The sequence below is a fragment of the Sinohyriopsis cumingii genome, chromosome 2 (genome assembly GCF_028554795.1).
Source record: "Sinohyriopsis cumingii isolate HCF-2022 chromosome 2, ASM2855479v2, whole genome shotgun sequence".
NCBI lineage: Eukaryota > Metazoa > Mollusca > Bivalvia > Unionida > Unionidae > Sinohyriopsis > Sinohyriopsis cumingii.
The window spans coordinates 107,948,402-107,961,606 of record NC_142962.1 but is presented as its reverse complement, the minus strand read 5'-3'; the positions used below and the strand labels follow the sequence as shown (position 1 = coordinate 107,961,606).

General features: G+C 35.1%; 1 protein-coding gene across 2 annotated transcripts in view; it reads right to left on the bottom strand.

Annotated features, from left to right (window-relative positions):
• LOC149805587 (uncharacterized) overlaps positions 1-12,413 on the bottom strand; it is a 228,397-nt gene extending 215,984 nt beyond the window's left edge. The window contains exon 1 of one of the 2 annotated variants that reach the window (XM_089950221.1): positions 12,297-12,413. The gene's annotated coding sequence lies outside the window, so the exon portion shown is untranslated. Of the gene's footprint in view, positions 1-2,087; positions 2,189-12,296 lie in introns of those variants that run through there. The other variant, XM_089950222.1, reaches the window with a different exon arrangement.
• Between the last annotated feature and the right edge of the window lie 792 nt (positions 12,414-13,205).

Genomic DNA, 13,205 nt, shown 5'->3' with positions numbered 1-13,205 from the left:
TGATACAACTCAAAGGAATATTTTCATGAAAAATCCTCAAAACATGTGGATCATGGAGTGTTTCACATGGGAGAGGTTTTATTTATGTATCTAAACATAGAATGTGCCAAGAATATTGTGGTACTTATCTTCGTTTCGTGGGAATAGGGTTGAATTATAACATACTGTCTTATCTTTAACTGGAAATATGTGTCAGTTCTCTCCCTTGAGCACCTGGTAGAGGTATCAACCACAGAGTCTGACATTTTATCAATAAAGTACAACGAAATCTGTGACAACACAAAATCACCTTATCAGTATAATAAATATACACATATTTATAGTACATTCAGGGGATTTATTGTAAGGTGCTTTGCTGCCAAAAAGTCAGGCTCCTTTGGTAGCAACTATATACTCAGTGAATATAAATATTGTTGCAATCGCCACCATTAGTTTGTTTTTATTATTACTGCTACAAAATAGTATGAAACCTGTCTGATACCTTTGGATATGAATTTAATGTAGTAGCAAAAAAGATGAATACAATTTTATACTTTATCTTCACAGATGAGATGTGATTGTTTTCAGTTTGAAGAATAAGACCCCCCTGTAATAATTTAATAGAAACTTCTCAAGTTTTTAAGGTTACTCACAGTTCAGGCTGTTGTAGCATTGATATCGCCTGCATAAACATCTTCATTTGTCTTTGATTTTATTGTAATTTTACACTGTTTAATATAAGTTAATATTATTATGACAAAAAGTGCCAGCACAAACCAATTATATAATAAAGCAACTGCAAAATAAATAAATAAATAAATAAATAAATAAAAATAAAAAGTATATACAGTACTGTATTCAACTTTTCACAGGAAATATTAGAGAAAAATAAATATTTTATGTAAACTTTCAGTCATAAAAACAATATTTTTAGATGAATTAGTCTAAACAGATTCTAATACAGGTAGACATTTAAAAGGAATAAATACCTGGATTTTCTTGTTACATTGTCCTTATACATTTCTTTTGAAAAGTAAGGAAGCAAATGTTACCAATCCCTTTTTTCACTTTCACATTAATAAAATATGAATAAAAACAAGCTTTACACATAATAAGACTTTTGGATTGGACATACAGTCATAATTGTAAATTCTGAGTAATTAAAGCTGCAAATTCTGGATTGTCCCAGGCACATTACCCAAAAATTTCCATTTATATACTACATATATAATTTGTAAATTATGCCTCAAGAACAGTCTGGTTTTATTCTCTAGTGACCGCTTAATTAATTAACTCCTAAAAACTTTCCATTACAGGATTTGTTTTCAATATTAACACTGTACAAAAAATACTAACTTTTCTAAGAATTTTTTTTTGCAGGCAATAAAATAAGTTGTTTGCACTTGCTAAGAACAAAAACCATGAAAAGGAGTATACATTATTTGCTAATTTGTTATTTCTGATGCTCTGACCTTCTCAAAAATACCATTTTTATTAACCTGAGATGAAATTTTTTAATTGGCCTGTTATCCCTATACTATACAACCAATTCAAACAATACCACAGTAGTACTCAGTTCTTCAATGTCTCCTTGCATACTAATTATCTGCTCAGTTTAGACACCTGCATGAATGACATGAGTAAATGTATCAATTATAGTTACGTTTACCATTTGCTATGCTGGCCATCGTTATGTAATTGTACTATACCCTTTGGGGCCCCTAAGCTGGAATGTACACTGATAGTTGAGCACATGCCAACAATAGGATCAGATTACACGACGCTTGAAACTTTTGATACGATCCCTCAAACAGAGAAAGATGCGACTAGATTTGAATGTCAAATACTGGTAAGCAAATTATGATTACAAGCAACATAAACAGCATATAGTTTCAAAGAATGAATGAGTTTATGACATAAATAAACAAATATACAGTACTGCACGCAAACCCATCATTTCAGACTATAAATTAAATGAATCATTTATCGCCAAATCGATTGAGAGACGAGAGGCATCGATCATTGGAATACCACCATCTTGCTCTTTCCTACTAGATTTTGTAACTTATATCACAAATATATTAGAATACGCTCTGAAATGCTCTTACCTCTATAACAATACACAACAATTGTACTTTGAATTGCCGATAATTGCACGTGTTGGTTCACTTGCTTCCAAACTACATGGCGCGTGAGCCTAACAGTAAACTGAAACGCGCAATCTGATTGGATGAGCCCGGTCCAATGGTCGAATCAGTGATGATCTGCACAATCAAGTCACTTACTAAACTATAAATATATTTCTGGCAAACTCTTCGAAAATCCCCTATGAGGAAAACAGACAGTCCATTTATCAAACTTGTATCATATATCCAGGAACAAATATAGTTGTGGTCTCAAATGGGACACCAGTTTATGTCCACAATATGGATTTTCATGTAGACCACTTACATGTAAACCATCGTGAAAAGAAAACAGATTTTTTTCTTCAAATCATTTATCAGATAATTTCAAATTGCATCATGTATGAGGTATCATCCGTTCCCTTATTAATATTTAATATAAATAACAGTATCATACAGGTTAGATACTTTTTATTTCGTACTCTACGAAGATTCGAACCCAGATCCGCGGTGATATGTGCTTAGTCGTGATGGAATATGGACTAGTGCGTGCAGGCAAAGTGATGGGTGCCCTTTACCCGCGGACCTGAATTCAAATATCTGAAGAGTACGAATTAAAAGTTCTCTAACCTGTAGGCCTATGATAGTTTTATTTGTAATATACAAGCATATATATCCCGCAGCACACCCACCCTCCCCCTCTCTCTCTCTCTCTCTCTCTCTCTCTCTCTCTCTCTCTCTCTCTCTCTCTCTCTCTCTCTCATTACACGTAGGGCCTACTTGCGCGTCTGTGCATGTCAGTAAGAATAGCCTACTAAAAGCATAGTTATCAGAGCAAAAATATGATAATGTTAACAGTTTGGATATTGAACAAGAAACGCAATACATGTAGCTGTTTTAAAGGTATAAAATGATACACAGCGATAACTGCTAATCTGAAGGAAGCTAGTACAAGCAAGACGACGATATTATGTCAAGTTTGCTCCACTGTACAATGACCACATGATAACTGGTTATTGCTTGGAACTGGACCAACGAAGGAGATGCGTATTTCCGGTCATTCAGATCGGTTGTCTTATATAAAGCGCTAGAGGAATATTAACGAATTTGTAAACGATTTTCATAAAACACGACTAATTGAGTATCCGACCATCTGTTTTCAAGAAATTGCTAGCTTAATTGGCTTTGCTTATCGGTCTCGCTAGCACTATATTTGGCCAGAGTAAAACAGAAGGAAGTAATCATTTTTGGGGTTGTAGTTATCTGTTCACCCATCGAGAGATACTATATTTTTAATATTTTTTAAAATTCTTTCCGATGTTATAATTTGTGCATTGACCTAGGACAGTTGTTGGGTGTATTTACGGCAGATCAACACAAATATGTTAGTATATAGACAATTGAAGTAAAAGTGTCATGCCCAAGAACACACCACGGATGCCGAACTGGATTGTTCCAATGGTAAGATTCGAACACGCACCCTTTCGGTCACGAGTCCGTCAGCCTGACCACACGAGAGACTTCGGCTGCTCTTCAGATAGAGGAGTCGGATAAAAGTCGCGCTGAAACCAAGGCTTTATAAGCAGTTTCGTTTATTCTTCCATGTTTGATTAAGATATTTTGCAGAGAGTTATATCTACTCTGGTTGTTCTCGGTGGTCCCAGGTCATGTCGTGACTGATGTACACACCAAAGTACTAAACATCATCTACAGCTGCTAATTTTTGGCAATGTACAGTTTTTATTGAATTTTGTTACAGTATGAGTTATTACCAACAAATAGGTGCAGTGTGTATCATCTGCATATACTTTTGCTGCTTAGTTATTGTTTTTATGCGAGTCATTAATGCATAGTAGAAAAAAGATAGGGCAAAAAACCTGAACCTTGCAGAACTCTTGATGCGACTGGTGGCTCAGAAGAGGATTCCCTTTCAAGTATTAAGACTATGCTCAAGAAAGTGTTAATCCATTTGAGCTACTTGTTTCTGATTGTATGTTGGTAAATTTAAAGCAAGAAAACTAGAAAAAGACAGTCATACACAGATAAAACTATCTTTTGCAGCCGACACGTTTTCTTTTAAACAATTCTCTAAATTTGCATAATAACCTATAATTACTACTAGAACCATGAAATATATGAGATTTAATTTGCACTTACATAAATTTACATAAAACAACAGATGTCGTTATGGCTCATCGATTTCTAAGTCCCAAAAAATATTTTCCAGCATCCGCAACAAGTTGAAATAAACTAGTTGAAACATAATAAATTTAAAGGTTTAATTCCTGTAGAAACAGTCACGTAAAATTGTGCAAACACAACGGTTTTTGTGTTTTATTTGTTTTCTTGTATATGTTTTGTATTTACCTTTGAAAAAGACTCATTAAGAGTCGAAAGCGCTCAAGCTAGTTATATACTAGTTCTGCACTGTTCGTTGTCAGTTTATTGCATTTATCGTAATCAATGCTTGACACACGTGATCCCTAGCTGGATCCAGTGCTCTTAAAAGGTCTGTTATTCGCCATATGATTTATGTGTGTGTGTGTGTGTGTGTGTGTGTGTGTGCGTTGTTTATTTTTTAAATACTTCTATGCGAGTTTCTTTCCGAAAGTCACATGAGAAATAATAATGAAGTGACTTTTAACGTCATTGGCGCAATTACTATGAAGACTGATTGAAACTGTTCAAAATTTCTGGATTTAATGAGTGCCCGGTATGTAGTGTTTCTTTCTATTACTTTGGTAGTGGAACATCACTTTGAGAGAACTGTCCAGCATATTTTCTTTTTGAGAAAGAAAAGTTCTTTACTGAAAATCTTGACTTGTTTTGATAGTTAATGGATATGTTTTCTTTGTTATTAATATTAAACATATATTCGAGATAAGTGTTGTGTGCTTGTTCAGTCTTTTATTTTGCCAGATGTCTCATTTGAATGAGATGATTTCAGGCAATTGACTTAATGAATTATTATTTTCATTGGTCCGTTGAGCAGTAAGATCAGGAAACACGGTGGCTCAGTAGTTAGCGGGGTAGCATCGCTAGAAAAAAGGCGTGGGTTGGAATCCTGCTATCGGATCAGTCATGGTTGGATACAGTGGTCTGTCTCTGGGTCTCTTTACTTCAATTTCCCTGGCACTACATAACCAACTGCGTTGATAATGCGTAAAACACCAATCCATATCAAAGTAACAACCCCAGTTTGTGATCCTATAGTGTACCTGGCAGAACATTTACATACAAAATTAATGAAATGAAGATTCCGATTATGTGTCAGGGGAATTTTTTTTTTTTTACATTTTGCAATATTGTAACTAAACAATTGCTATCGCTGACTAGGTGTGATTATTACGTAACAATAACCAGGCCGAAAACATTGTGCATGGTTTGTCGCATCAGCTCCGACACGTTGATCGTTGAGCTCATATATCATATACAAATGTAAATAGCATAACTTCGCAATTTCTGTTCCATTTCTCGTGAATTGTGAAGTATATTATTTTTGTTATATACTGAAGCAAAATTTACTTTCGACGGATATTTTTTCTATGACAAATCTATATGCTAATGAGTAGGCGGAATTATCTTTGCTATGGCGATCCATCAGTAGAGAAACAATGATATTCGTTGTTTATTTACAAGATGACACAGTCCCTCCCCCTCTCATAAAAATTTTTTATAACGTTTATAAATTTTTGTTTTACCGCAATTTTTGTCATAATTCATATACATGATTGGACGATAATATAAGAACAAACTTATTCATTTTCGAAAATTAACTCTCTCTCTCGAGATCAATAGATTGATCGATTGATAAATCGATAAATCTATTCGACGTGATATTGAAGCAATGTCCGACATCACTAATTCATATCACGCTTCGCAACGCTCATTCGTTGAATATCAGTTAAACTTAGAGCACTGCCTAACCATAAATTACCAGAATTTAGTGTACGAGAAAGATCTAATGAAAAAGCTGCCTTCATGTAATAAATGTGTCCTATTTCACAATATGTAAGCGGGGAAAACACTAAATTTAAATTTGTATTTACAGATATACTAGTCTGGTTTCTGAATGAAGTTTATGGACTGCATGCTCGTTTAAGTCCGCATGTTGCTTCTATTCAGACTTCACTTGCATAAGTTGTCTACCAAAGAAATACCATATTGTTATGGATGTTATGCAATATTTTGGCATATTGCGACAAGCATAGCAAGTAGGCGCACATTTATCTTTTGGTTCAAAATCATGTATTTAATTTTTTTTCCTCGTTAATAGCATCGATGGATCGGATCAGTCAAGAAAATACTTTCATAGACCCAAAGCATGTCTCCACAAGCTTGCATATTCGTTTGATTTGTATGAACTATGAAGGAAAATCGTGATGGAAGTAAATCGCCTCGATAAAAGTCTCTATATTAGTAAATATATTCTTCAGTCTTACAGTCGAGCATTTTTTTGGTGTACCACCAATCAAACGATAAAAAAACAGATACCGTTACTTTAGCAAACTAAAACATCTTTGTATATATAACTTCTTCTGTGGAAAATCTCTCTCTCTCTCTCTCGTTTCTTCTAAAGAAATATCACACTCCCACCCACCCCCCCCCACACACACGCACAGACACACGTGTATATATTAATTTGATGTAGGTAAAAGTTATTTTCAAATTTCATCTATGCAATATGTAAATATAAGTATAATTTTGATATCAAGACCTCAGTACAAACAGCTTACATGAAAAAAAAACACGTACAAATACAAAAATATGACGAATATACTTGACAATGTCAAGCTGATGAGTGTATTGCTCTAATGCCCGTGTATTATTCATTCTTGCTACCTACCAGTTGTTTGATAGTGTGACATCTATTACCAAAAACTACGGCAAGTCATAAATCACTTGTCGCCATTCAAAACAAATGTATAGAATAGATGTAGGCGTTTTTTATTTTAGCACATATTCTCAGCTTGGTAATGGTTTGTTGCTCTACAGCACTGCAATGCAATTAGCTATTTAGTGAAGAGACAATTGGAGTAATGTGATTTGTCCACGGAACACCACGGTGGCTGACCTAGGCTCCATCGCCGCTTTGAGCATGATGGCAAGATCGTAACCGTTTTTCAACATTTAAAATATTTATATCATATTTACAGTTTGTTTGATTATTCTACTGTACTTTTAACAAATGTTTGGCAATTAGGCGAATTATTATGCTACTACTATTTTATTTACTGACGGCGTTGGCTTTGGCGTTGGAGTCTGCGCATACGATGGATATATTTTTTAAATACGTTCTGAATACCAATGTGCTGTTCAGCAAAGTTCTTTATTAGTGAACATTACGTCAGTGCATCCCCTCAAAGAACTCCCCATGCACCTCTAAACACTCTCTTAGTTTGATTATCAAGCTATTAAATGTCATTCCATTCACGTTAAGGTATGTTCTTCATATATTTCCTATCTCATGGCGTCTTTCCAATCATATTACCCCAACGCGTCCTTGATAACAGGATTCAGCCCCTTATCACTTGAAGGTAAACCAGAGCTGTATGGAGGATATGGCAAAGTTCGGATGCTATACTCCTTCAAGAAATATGACACGAAAGTGGATTTATACGCCAATGCGTTGTCATGGAGTAGGTGGATACTTCGGGTAACTGTGCTCTACCGGGTGGATTTCTAGTGTTATACAACTGTTGGCAACGTTTTGAAGGCATACCAATGTACAGTGCCACTAGCCGAGTCAGGTTTCGGTACCTCGACGTCCGACCTTGCGCATCGAAAATAATGCATATAAAACGCTCTTGACAATCCGGCTACGTCTCCCGAGTTGGTATCACAAAATTAAATCCATCTGAAGTCGCTCCTGGTCACTCCCTTCTGATTTAGTGAATATCTGTTTGGTGATTTCAACCCGGGTCTGATTTGATCAGACGTCAATCAATACAAGGCCCAACATGTACATATCGTTCTGCGCTTCAAATGACTATCATATGTATTACAAACAGACGAGCAATTAATACCCGTAAATTCTGATAACAGAAATATCCTCCACTGTACATCGAGCATCACGGTAGCCATTTCCCGCTCATCAGTTGCTGCCAACGGTCTTCCAAAACGAGGGTCATCTTTCATGGATTCGCGACCATCTTTTAAATCGATGAAAGTACCTCAGCATTGTAGGCTATGACAGAAAATATCATCCATAAACTTTATCCAAGTCGGCACTGATATCAGGCAAAGAGTACTTTAGGAGCGTCCAGATTTACAGCATGCTCCTTGCACGGTAGCAAAATCATTTTCCTTCGCCATTTCGACGCAGAATAATCTAGTAGTTAACATAAAAGGTAAAAACTACTCGTGATTTACATGGCATCCTATATATGAAGCAATGAAAGAAACCATATTACGAAATTAACTTTTGTAAAAAAAATGAATAAACGCGAGGAAAAGTCTAAATTACAGTGTGTGTGTGTGTGTGTGTGTGTGTGTGTGTGTGTGTGTGTGAACAGGTATGTATAAATAGATTTTCGAGATCCATTAAGAGAATAAAATGGAATTGCTGGAGATGGAAAACGTATATGTTGTGTCAATCTGTAAATAAAATAATTAAATAAAACACTAAACTGAGAAGAGAAAAATAACTCAACGCGAAAGACAAAGAAAACCACACATTTTCTTAAGCAGAACTATATATGATAGCTAGCTTTTTATTTATCCAGTCTGACATATTTTGGAGAAGAAAAAAAATGCAGGTAGAAGACGTGCGAAAGCGATTCTTACACAATACGATTATGTTCCAAACAAGGCAATGTAATATTTCCAGATAAATGTAGGCTGTAGTGACGAAAATTGGATTTTTTTCTTCTGCAGCGGAATGTTGTCCAGATATCCGGACCCCCACCCCGAAAAAATACGCACACATACAAACGTACAAGCACTTGTCACTTGAAACTGGACAGTCGTTTTATTCTGCGCACGTTTATTGTGTATTATGCACACACTGAGTAAATAGACACATAGACTTTTGCTTTGGTGCCCTTTACAGGAATATCATGGACTTTTTGTTTTTAAATTTTGAAATACCCCCTCACACACACACACACACAACACTTGATCTGATCCGGCCATGGAGCTGTCGAAAATGCTTGGCTATATCAATTTTATTTTTTATAGATGATGCAACTTCTAAAAACAAAACCGGGATACTGACAAATAGGCGTATAAGGGAAACATTCAGTTGGAAAGAAAGCAACAGTTATACAATCAGACAAATATTTCTCGTGTGATACCATTGATATCATAGATTGGGGGCGCGGTCATATGGTATTGGCAGAGAAAACTCGGGCGTTAAATTCCCTAGATTTATCTACCAACACCCTTTTTTTTTTTTTCTCACCACCATTCAATATTCCTGGAATCCTACTCGATGGAAAACAAACATCAGTACATCTCCATACCCGTTATTTTGTTATTTTTTATTTTTGAAGACAAGGTTATTGCAAACGTCACATGATACTCCGCATAAGGCTTGTTGTTCGAATCTTTTTCTGCTGTAAACTTTGAGTAATTGTGAATAGACACGTTCAGATATAATTCCAACAATACTCCAAGGCCACGAGTAAGCATGAATGGATATGTACAGATACAATTCCAAGAGTACTCCTAGGCCACGAGTAGGTATGAATGGACATGTACAAATATAATTCCAACAGTACTACTAGGCCACGAGTAAATATGAATAGACATGTATAGATATAATTCCAATAGTTCTCCTAGGCCACGAGTACATATGAATAGATATGTATAGATATAATTCCAACAGTTCTCCTAGGCCACAAATAAGTATGAATGGACAAGTCCATATATAATTATAAGAGTACTCCTAGGCCACGAGTAAATATGAATAGACATGTACAGATATAATTCCAACAGTACTCATATGTCACGAGTAAATACTAATAGACATGTACATATATAATTCCAACGGTTCTTCATGGCCACGAATAAGTATGAATGGACATGTACAGATATAATTCCAACAGTACTCCTAGGCCACGAGTAAATATGAATAGACATATACAGATCTAATTCAAAGAGTACTCCTAGGACACGAGTACATATGAATAGATATGTATAGATATAATTCCAACAGTTCTCCTAGGCCACGAATAAGTATGAATGGACAAGTCCATATATAATTCTAAGAGTACTCCTAGGCCACGAGTAAGTATGAATACACATGTACAGATACAATTCAAACAGTACTGCTAGGACTATCTTCAGCCGTTTGGGATTTGTTCCTGGCCTGAAAGTTTGCAAGAATACAGAGACTAACCTGTATGTGGCTTAATCATGTACATAGCTAAATCTTGTATATAGCTTAATCGTGTATATAGCTTAATCGTGTATATATCGTAATCTGTAATAGACATTATTATAAGCAAAGATATGCAGACCATTTCTTCTGAAAGAAAATATAAGAAGATTCACTTTTTTTTTTTTACAGCGACTGTGGCCTTCAAGGTATACAACACCAAAGTCACTAAGGGACTTTCTTGGAAAAATAACAGCACATGCACGATTGTGTTGTATAGTGTTGAATATATTGATCGGATATGAAATGCAATGGCGACAGTGTTTTAGTGACAGAAACCTTGACTTTGGGATGTTGATCTCTACATCAACTTGCATCCTTCTCTGTATGAGGGGGAAATGAACTGAATTTCGATGAATTATGTTCACTATAAATTATCACCCCAAAATGAAATGCATAGGTCAAATGTATTTTGTCAACTTTGCTCTTACCACCCCCCACCCCCGCCCTGTACTCCCAACTCCCTTTACATGATTTTTCCTTAAACGAAAGTACATAAAATTGTGTTAAATTTTGTTACCTACAAATTACGATATCATCCGGAAACTTAAATGACCAGACAAACTATATTTGTAACAATGTATCCGCAGGTTGGAGATCTGTCCACAAAACCAAATATGGTTCTTTATTAAGCAACGACAAACACGAATGTTATGTTGCTTTAAAATCCGTTCACTAGAATTTTGTTATCATCCGGAAATTAAATGCACATGAAATATCTATTTTTAACAGTGGTAACCTTGACCTTAGTGTTAGTGACTCCAAAAATTATGTCGGGGTGGGGGTGCAAAGGGAAACTTCTGTATTTAGTATATATATTAATCATTTTTTAAAACTTTATCAAGAATTTAAATTATCATCCAGAAATGAAATGCATTTTCTAAATTATTTCAGTAACAGTGGCATTACTATTGGATTTACTGATTCCAAAAACAGTAGGGCTTTCTCTTGTGCTAAAGGTAAAGCGTTTATTCATTTGCTTTGAAATCTTTTCATTAGAACTAAAGTTTTCAACCTGAAACCAAAAGCAAATGGACAATCAAAGGTAAGCTATAATATTCACAGCGTTTGTTGTCGGAGTGTAAAAAAAAAGAACCTGGTTTATGGTAGTTTATTCACTAAATCGCAGAACAATGTCGTTGGATATTCGTATAATCCATACAAATGGACATACATTAATGATTCGTTATTTTCATAATATGATTCAAAGGTATTCAGAACGTACAGCCAAGAAATTACAAACGACGTATTTAAAAGTGGCGGGAACGGAGTTGTGGTTTCCATCACCATTTTTATATCTGATGTGTGCAAGACATTTGAAGTCATTAAGACTGATGCCAAAACAAACCCAGTTAAAATATGACAACTTTATGTGTAGAGCGACTTCAACGAGTAACAAAAGTACCGTGATAAAGGTACGAAGAGAGGAAATAATTAAGTTCTCCGTAATGGAATAGTAATAACCAGCCTGACGTTTGCTCCTCGTTGAATTTGTTCAGAAGTCATTTTATAGTACTAAAAATATCTAAAGATCTCGTGCAAAATGATATAGTTATAACGTTTGTACATAAAAATGTACACATATCGTAGTATATGAAAGACAAAGTTTAACCTACAACAAAAGCTTTGAAAAAAACACAAACAAACACATGCCTATCCCATAGATAAGACATCATGTACATCAAGTAACCTGATGGGATATGTCCTTCCTAAACCGGTTCACTGATTAACGGACAACCCTGTTTAATCTATTAAGACTTTACTTATCCTAAACTATTTATGAATAGATATTTTTTTAAAAAAAGTTAACCTACCTAGTTTTTCTCTCCCTTTCCATGAAGAACAGTTTCGAAATTTGTTTCGTTAGGCGGGCTTGTCTTTCATGCAGCCATGTTAAAAAGTTTGAATGTTCACCTTGATATGTTGAGCCCCAAGCCGTTTGTCCTCGTCTGTTCACGTGACAGAATATATGCATATAGTACCTTACATGTCAAGCGTGACCGATTTTACCTCTGCTTCGTCGTATACCTATATAGAGAATACACATTAGATGATGTATGTAAGGAAATACTTGTTTACTATTTTGTGTATTAGAAGCATCGTACCGGCGGGGTACAAATAAATATGAAAGTTTTCAAACCTTAACCTCCGTACGTATCTATACTAAAAAAATACTATTTATTTATTGCGGTAGTTATGGTAATAAAAGGTCTCAAAACATTGTGTTCAAATTATTTAAAGGATATCATGTTGTTAACGAAGGTAGATGTGTCTTTTGTCGCGTGCATCGCTGTTTCACGTCACAATAATTGCTGGGAGTGATTCATCAAAACTGTTTCTGACCATCAAAGCAAAACACCTCAAAAACATTTTAGAAATAATTCTACAACACTGTTGAATTGTCTAAAATCGCCAAGAGACTTTTTAAAAGCAATGATATTCAATGCAAATTTAGAGGAACTTAAATCCAGACGACCATTCCAAGAGAGTGCAAAGTATAGCCATAGGTTTAATCTCTCAATATCAGGCACTACCGTTTCTTCAGAGAAAAAGAAACCTGTGAGAGAAACGTCTTGGAATAAACAACTTTAGATATCTACAATCTAGTGGATGAGCATTTCAAAAAGAAATGTACCAGACGCATAGTTTAAATTTCTCACGTAGTTTCGGGATTAGTGACATTTGAATGTATATTCATTTTGATTCAAAATATTTATAGTTTT